Here is a 9,727-nt window from a genome sequence, read left to right on the forward strand (position 1 = left end):
TTATTTCAAATGATGGCATTCGAGTTGATACGCAGAAAATCGAAGCTGTGAAGACTTGGCCAAGGCCTACGACGCCTACAGAAGTCCGTAGTTTGCTGGGATTGGTAGGGTACTATAGGAGGTTCGTAGAGGGATTTTCCTCTATTTCAGCCCCATTGACGGGGCTAACCCAGAAGTCAGTTAAATTTCCTTGGGATGATGCTTGTGAATGCAGTTTCTAAGAGTTGAAAGACAGATTAACCTCAACCCCAGTCTTGATACTTCCAGAAGGGCCAGATGGTTATGTTGTGTACTGTGATACTTCCGGTGTTGGGTTAGGATGTATGTTAATGTAGCACGGTAGAGTCATTGCTTATGCTTCATGAAAAGAACTACCCAACTCATGATCTCGAATTAGCTGCAGTTATTCATGCATTAAAGATGTGGAGACATCACTTGTATGGCGTGCATGTTGATATCTATACGGATCACAAGAGTCTTCAGTACATTTTCAAACAGAAGGAGTTGAATCTGCGGCCGAGGCGGTGGTTAGAATTACTGAAAGTTTATGATGTGAGTATTTTATATCACCCCTGAAAAGCAAATGTAGTAGCTAATGCGCTTAGCCGCCGATCAATGGACAGCCTATGTGAAGGTCCTCCGGAAAAGTAAGAGATGATTCATGAGGTCCACCAGCTAGCTAATCATGGAGTACGTTTAATTGATTCAGGTTGTGCAGGAATCGGTATTAGTGATCCCATAGTTTCGTCCCTGAACATGGAAGTGAAAGAGCGTCAGTATAAAGATCCTCATTTGTGCCATTACAGAGACACATTTCATGAAAAAGGGAAGTCTCCATTTGAAACTTCTATGGATGGAATTCTCAGATACCGAGGCAGGCTATGTGTTCCGAATGTCGCAGAATTGCGCCTTCGAATTCTAGAAGAAGATCATTATTCTCGGTATTCTATTCACCCAGGTGCAACAAAGATGTATCATGATCTCAAGTTGATATATTGGTGGGATGGCATGAAGAGAGACATAGCGAAATTTGTAGCTCAATGTCCAAATTTCCAACAAGCGAAAATCGAACATCAAAGGCCAGGAGGATTATTGCAAGCAATGGAAATCCCTACTTGGAAATGGGAAGTGATCGACATGGATTTTATTGTGGGGTTACCTCGTTCTCGAGGCAAGAATGATTCTATATGGGTGATTATGGACAGATTGACGAAAGCAGCTCATTTTCTTCTAATCAGAACCACATACTCAGCAGAAGATTATGCGAGGTTGTATCTCAAATAAATTATACGACTCCATGGTATTCCGATATCTATTATCACGGATAGAGGAGCGCAATTTACAGCCAAGTTCTGGAAATCGTTCCAAGAAGGTCTAGGTACTCAAGTAAAACTTAGCACGACATTTCATCCACAGATTGATGGACAAGCCGAACGTACTATCCAGACCTTGGAGGATATGCTGAGAGCATGTGTTCTAGATTTCGGTGGTAGTTGGGATGATCACTTACCTCTAATTGCGTTTGCATACAACAATAGCTACCATTCCAGTATCCAAATGGCTCCGTATGAAGCTTTATATGGAAGGAAGTGTAGATCCCCAATTGGATGGTTTTTGTCACTACCCAGCCCCGTGGGCCATGACTAGTGCCCGAGCTGGGCACCCATATGTTCCTGTCAGACATAATCGGACTGATACTATAGGTCCTCAATCAATCCCAACGTAATGACATACGCAAGCCGACAAGGCTGCCACTGTATATATTATTATTCTACGCAAGCTGACAAGGCTGGCACTACATATCAGAATATCACGCAAGCCGACAAGGCTGCTACAACAAAACGATAATATATGCAAGCCGGTAAGGCTTCCACAACAAAACGATAATATCTGCAAGCCGGCAAGGCTGCTACAGCGCTAGAACATCCATAATGACCATATAGGCACAACTAACCACATCTGCACACAACCCACATACATGTCTACAGACCTCTAAGAGTATCAACAATAACATATGACGGGATAGGGCCCCGTCGTACCCATGGACAAAAACATATATATATGCATATTAGGAAGTCGGTACCAAAATCTAAGCTCCGGAACGACGGAGCTCTACAAGACAGCAGAAAGGGAATGCTAAGCTGGCGGATCACCAAAGAGAGTATCTGTACCTGCGGGCATGAAACGCAGCCCCCCGAAGAAAGGGGGTCAGTACAGAATATGTACTGAGCATGTAAAACATGAAATACAGTAATCAGGATCATAACTGAAATAAGAAGTACAGGAAACAAGTACAATGTTCAGAATACCAAAACTCCTTGCCTTTGAACCATAAATCATGCATGTCAATATCATATGTCATACTCAACCTGTTATGGGACGTAGTGACATAATAAGGTAATCATCCTGTACATATGTATATATATAACATGTCTCGGCCCTATAGTGAGGGACTCGGTAAATAAAATCATATCATCATCATGCATATATATAACGTGTCCCGGCCCTCTAGTGAGGGACTCGGTGAATAAAATCATATCATCATCATGCATATATATAACGTGTCCCGGCCCTCTAGTGAGGGACTCGGTGAATAAAGTCATCATATGCCATCCTGGCCGCCATCACCGTAGCATCATATCATCATATACATATACATATAGCGTGTCCCGGCCCTCTAGTGAGGGACTCGGTGAACAATGCAGTAAAGTTGTGCACGAAAACGTGTCCTGGCCCGGGACTCAGTGAAAGGCATGTTGAGACTTGCACGAGTGGAGTAGTGAGCAACCATATGCAAATTAAAACATTTTCGACGACTCCAAGGAATAATCAACACGAGCTATCATTTAAAAATCAGGACAATAGTCATATTAAATATCTTTTGAATGTTACTCAGAACATATCAAATAACTCTCGAATGTCATCATAAAGTATATCAAAAGGGCTTAGAAATCATAGTCATATGTCAATAAAATATGAAACATCTTATAGAAGTCCGAGTATTAGTTATCATAGAATTCCCAAGAATAGGAGCGTGTATATATCGACTATTATACGATGTATAGAAAACTGGAGAGGGAGGCTCAATCACTTGAAAATGATAATATCAAGAAGTGAATAAGAATCATAAATGTCACTCAAACTTATGAATGGAATTACCCCAAAGTCCATATCATTCATCACTTACATCTAAGACATGCCAAAAGAAGGAAGGGACAACTTTACATACCTTTAGTGTCGAACCTTTACCGATGACCTTGAAACCAACCTTCTCTATATGTTAGTCTTGAATTCGAGCATAAAGGTCTAGTGACGAATTCTGGGTAATTCCACTACTTCACTTAGTTTGTCAAAGGAAGATTATTTGAGTGACAAAGTGGATCCATTTCCATCATGGAATGCCTCACTAGCTACATCTACATATAGAAAGTTGGTGCTGGAGAATTCTTATTGATAATGAAGTTCATATAGTCTCATACAAAATGGGATTTCATGGCAGCATATATTCTTGGCTAAAACGTTGATGTCACTGACTATTACTCTATATAATTAAATATCATTGGCTGACCACAACTAATTGATAAGGAACGGATAAACTTATGGAATCAAATATATGTATATAACTAAGACACAAGAATACTTAGTTGTGAAGGAAGTAGAAGGGACGACTAGTTTTATATATAAATGGATATCTAGCTTAATAGGATCTATGATGAACATTCCAAAATTGTTAATAGTCACTATTTGTGTCTTGCCATTAAGCCACGTGGAAAGAGGTGTTGTCAACATAGTACTTAGCCCTTCATCTTTATTTCGTTTCTTGTAACCCACTAAACTCAATGTGTAACCAAATTGTCTAGGTGATTGATAATTTCCCTACATAGCTGGACTTTAATATCGCCAATAATCAAATTAGAATACACTTTCAAATCAACCCTTAATTATTTAGAAATCTAACGATATCCCAGCACACCAAACAATTTATAACGACCACCAAACAGTCCACATGATAACAATAACAATTTATCCGATTTCCCGCAATTAATTTCGTAGTTCCCGTCTCTCAATTTAGCTATGACCGGGATGAATTTAAATATATCTAGAAGAGAATAATTCTTACCTTATATGCCAAGAAATACTCTTCTTCCACATTACTTCATCTTGAAGAAATTCCAAATTCAACAACACGACAAAATAAAATAACGAGATAGAAGCACTACGCAAAACTCCATGTCGTTCTTTGTATTTGCCTTAGTTGTAGAATTTAGCATCTTTTGTTGTTGAGAATCAATGTAATTCTAACATTGTGCTCCATGGAAATTTAGTTGCTGCTTACGACCAATGTTCAACCGACCTTTCTGTTGAAATGAATTTTACCACCTAATATGAAGAATCCCAATTGTTGCTGTCCTTTTTTTTTTTTTAAAACGATAAATCTCACATTAATGAGATACAACTAAACTCATCTAAAACAAATAGTTGGTTGTGGGCCCCTTGGAATGGTACACGACCCTCAATTACAATTCTAATTCAAGTTGCTGCCTCATGCAATGTAATATATATTTTCTTATTCATTTGCTGCCTCCAAGGTGATGACTAAGATGGGCATGCAATGTAATATATATTTTCTTATTCATTATCTGCCTCCAAGGTGATGACTAATATGGGCATGCAATGTAATATATTTTCTTATTCATTTGCTGCTTTATTAACAAAGCCACGTTGATCATGTCCACCAATCACTTATCTCATTATTTTAATTAATATCATAATTAATTTCTTACTCTCCCGCTTTATCCCAATATTAACTAATCATCCACATAATTAATTTTCTGATCTCAATTCACTTAAATAGTAATCATTTTTAATACACGCCATATACTCATTATTATAATCATGTAGCATAACATAGTCCATAGCCTCGTTTGCCACACATAAAATATTATTTTCAATCATCGTCACCACACTTTTTCGTCTTAAATAATTTTGGGACTTCATCTTTGTACACACCGAGCTCTTAATTTTCATCCTTGGATATGATCGAATTCTCCGGGCTCGGGTAAATTTGCTCAAGCTGGACGATTTTTTTTTTTTTAAGTTAAAAAAAAAATACGGGATATTATAGCTTGGACCATATTTTATTCAAATAAATTTAGAACCTCGACGAAATTTAATTTTCTTCGATTTGTTTATCTTCTAATATTTACAACCCATCTGTACCATCACTCTAACCACCTATAAGCTTGGGGAATAACCTCGTTTCCGTTGCTAATGTCATTTAACTCGCACGCTTTCCAATCTATGAAAACATGGGATGTAACAGTTTGAAATAGGAGAAGTACACTTAATAGGCCCTGAGTTGATCCAACAAGCAGTAGAAAAAGTCAAGGTGATCCGAGATCGATTACTGACAGCCCAAAGTCGCCAAAAATCGTATGCGGACAACCGCCGGCGAGATTTGGAATTTCGAGTTGATGACTGGGTATTTTTGAAGGTGTCGCCAATAAAAGGGGTGATGAGATTTGGTAAAAAAGGAATGTTAAGTCCTCGATACATTGGACCTTATAAAATTATCTGCAAGGTGGGCCATGTAGCTTACGAATTGGGGTTTCCTTCAGAGCTTGAATCGGTCCATCCAGTTTTTCATGTCTCAATGCTCCGCAAGTGTGTTGGAGATCTTATGAGGGTTGTTCCAATAAATGATGTTCAAGTGGCACAAAAACTAATATATGAGGAAATGCCCATTGCCATATTAGATAGGCAAGTACGGAGGCTTCGAAATAAGGAAGTAGCTTCAATCAAAGTCTTGTGGCGAAATAACAACCGAGAAGAAATGACTTGGGAGGCGGAAGAGAAAATGAAAGCCACATACCCGCACTTATTTCAGCCCCCAGAAGAGATCTACGATGAAACATCAAGATTATGAGGTATGTATACTATCTTTTTATGCATATTGGTCGTGTGTGGAAAACTATATTGCTATTGTGTTGTGGCCCTGTGAGGCAATGTTATTGTGGGTTGTTGTGACAGGATGGTAGTGCCATATTACAGGGGAAACTCTGGCGAAATTTTCGTAGAATTCCCGAGTGTTTAACATTCGAGGACGAAGGTTCCAAAAGGGGTGAAGAATGTTACACGTTGGAAAATTGATCGATAACGTACAGTGAATAGGCTAGAGAAGAGCATGACGTATATGATGTTTTGATAAGTACGAAATAGCAATTGATGATCCTAATCGAGATTCGAAGACATTTGACGAAAGGGAAGAAGGTTGTCAAGGAAAGCAAGGGATATGTTGCGTGTCAGGTAAGAATTATGAGCGACAAGTTAATGATGGCTTAATGATGTTTCGGAGAAGAGTGATAATGTCCCTTAGATTTGTATTGAGGTGTTATTCAACTGTCAAGAAGGTTCCATAAGGATTGGAGATCAAACGTGTCAACGAGAATGAGTTCGGATGAACTAGGCATTATACGGCCCAACATACTGGCCGTATAAATTATACTGGCCGTATGTCTGGCCGTATAATCAGCCCAGAATATCACACCTCACTGGACTAGATCTACGGCCAGACATACGGTCAGTATATATTATACGGACCGTATGTTGATCCGTAGAATCCGGTCGGGACAGATTTTAAATGTTGACATAAGGACCCTCTCTCATTTATTTCATTTCATTTCACTTCTCCACACCTCAAGAATCCTCTAGAACTCTCTCCATTCTTCATCCACAAATACCTAAGAGAAATTGATGATCAACTTTACCAAACCCACAAAATCAAGTGTATGAAACATATCAAAGTTCATCTAAGCCAAGAAATCCCAATGGAAGTGAACTGGGGTTTTTGTGCAAGAAGAAAATTCTGGCTCAAGGCTTATTCTCCCATTATCTAAGGTGAGATTTAGGATCATTCCTTGTTATTTAAGGTGCTGAAAGTTAAAACACTTGGATTGTAGAAAGATATAGAAAATGGGTCATAAATGTGGGCATAGTGCCATTGTTGAGTAGTAGTTTGGGGTGAATTATGAATATTGATATGTTGTGATAATAAGTACGCTATAAATGAAATTTAGAACATGGGGTAAGTATTATATGTTAGAAAACGTGATAATGAACTATGACCATGATTATGGAGAAGTTGGAGTGAAATTGCAAAATGTGGGTTATGTAGATGGATGATGATTGTTGCTTGTGATATTGTGAATGTTGTTATCGATGTTTGGGAGTTGATATGGAATATGGGAAAGGTTGTATAAACAAAGGAAATTCTGCCCAATTTTCTTTAGCTTTAGCAAGCACGTTAAGTAATCGATTAGCTAATGTTAATGCGAATTCTCTTGAAGGCAGAAACGTGGCCAATGAAGGAGAACAAGCAAGCGATAGATTAGTTAAACAAAAAAGGTACGTGAGGCTAGCCCTTTATTTGTATGGCATGAATCCTATGGCATGATTTTTCCTTCTTCTCTATGAATCTCCTACATCCCGGAAAACTAAGAGTCTATGTTCATGAATAGCCACATGAGATAAGAGATACATTACGAGCCCAATAATGTTGATGATGAGCTTAAGTCTAAAGATTCTAGAGTTCATGATATGATGTTCCTATAAAGTTAATGATGTTGTTTATTGTATACACTCACCTTATATACTATTTCCTTCAAGGTGAGGCAGAATGCTTATAAATGCTCCATAATGGAATTGGGGGTTCACGACCTTATGTCACCTCGATAAAGTATAGCTATCTTTGAGTTTCTATGCATGAATTATGATCAGTACATGTTGATCATATTACACCGCGCCTATATGGCCGGGAAGAAACCGCTAAGGCGGGCAGTGTATACACCTTTTCTAGATGTCATGGGCAGACACCACTAGTGGGCGACATGAGATGGTACCCCGGACGCGGGAGGCCTAGATGCAGGCTAATGATTATCACACCGTACCTATATGGTCGTGTAGCTTATACATATATTCATACATGATATGATGATGATTATGAAGTAAGCCAGCATGTATTATTTCTTTTATAATTGACAGTCAGTTACAGGTTGCTCCTTATTTGATGCTTCCTTTATCTCATTGACGTATTATTATTACTTATGCCTCTCATACTCAGTACAATGTTCGTACTGACGTCCTTTTTCTTTGGACGCTGTGTTCATGCCCACAGGTGGACAGGGAGGTGATCCAGACCCTTAGGAGTTGTTAGCTGACTTGAGAGCACTCCATTGTTCCGGAGGTGCCTTTGACTATTCTTTTGTGTATATTTGTATATTTTGGGCACGAAGGGGTCCTGTCCAGTCCCTATGTTGAGCACTCTAGTAGAGGCTCGTAGATACGTATGTATGGGTATTATGATCTCACGGTTTCTCCTCGTATATATATATATATATATATATATATATATATATATATATATATATATATATATATATATTAGGTTTATTGCCGAGGGGGCTTATGTATATAATTGTATATGTGTTTCAAATTGTAAATGGTTTTCTTTACGACTAGAAGTGTGGAGCAATAGATAAATACAGAATAAGTATGATAACTAGCATTATGAGTGGTGCTCGGTAGTCAGCTCCAGGTACCCGTCGTGGCCCCCTAGTCGGGTCGTGAAAAAAGTGGTATCAGAGCAGTTCAGTCCTAGGAAGTGTCTACGAGTTGTGTCTAGTAGAGTCTCTTTTATGGTGTATTGCGCGCCACACTAATAAAAGGAGGCTACAGGGCATTTAGGAAAAATGATCATCTTTCATCTTAAGAGATCGTGCGATAGAGCTGTATTATAAGATTTTCTCCTCCCTAATAGTGTGCTATGATTTCAGAAATACCGCCAAACGGAAAAGCTATAGCCGCCCAGAAGGGCAAGACTACGATGAAAAAACGGGTAGAAAGAGAGTCGCCAATGAACGTAGAAGAGGGTGAATCACATAATGAGGCTCCATCTAATGCTTCTTCCACCCACCTATTACAGAAGAACAAGAATGGGCTTCAGCTCTGTCTCCTACGCCTCCAGTTCCCCCACCAGTTACTTCGGGTCAACAAATGACCGAGACTATCCTTTTATTGCATCAGTTAGTTGCTGCCTAGGCACAGCGATAGACTGCAGGTTCAAGTGATCGGGCAGCTAGTACCAGAGCCCGTTTTTTGATGAGTTTGAATCCTCCGGAGTTTTTTGGGTCAAAGTCGGATGAAGACCCGCAAGATTTTATTGATGAGATGCTGAGAACATTGAGGATTATTCATGCCTCTGAAACTGAATCTCTGGAGTTGACATCTTATAAACTCCGAGATGTGGTGGTATTGTGGTACAATAATTGGCCAGCATAAAGAAAAGAAAATAATTGGCCAGCATCCCATGTGGCAAGAATTTGTTGATGCTTTCATCCGCCACTATTTGCCACCCGAGGTCCGCCGAGCTAGAGCGGATAGGTTCTTAAATCTAAAGCAAGGAAATATGAGTGCCCTGGAATACAGCCTTCAGTTTAATTCATTGGCTAGATATGCCCCGATTATGGTAGCTGATATGGGAGACAGGTACATAGGTTTGTGAGTGGCTTAGGGCCATATTTATTTAAAGATTGTTTGACGGCTTCGTTGCAAGATGGATGGATATTTACCGAATACAAGCCCATGCCCAGAATTTAGAAGGACAACAACCTCCTCAAAGGGGTGATCGTGATATCCATAGAAGGAAAGGCAAGAGGGCAAGATCTATGGG

The sequence above is a fragment of the Lycium barbarum genome, chromosome 8 (assembly GCF_019175385.1).
Source record: "Lycium barbarum isolate Lr01 chromosome 8, ASM1917538v2, whole genome shotgun sequence".
NCBI lineage: Eukaryota > Viridiplantae > Streptophyta > Magnoliopsida > Solanales > Solanaceae > Lycium > Lycium barbarum.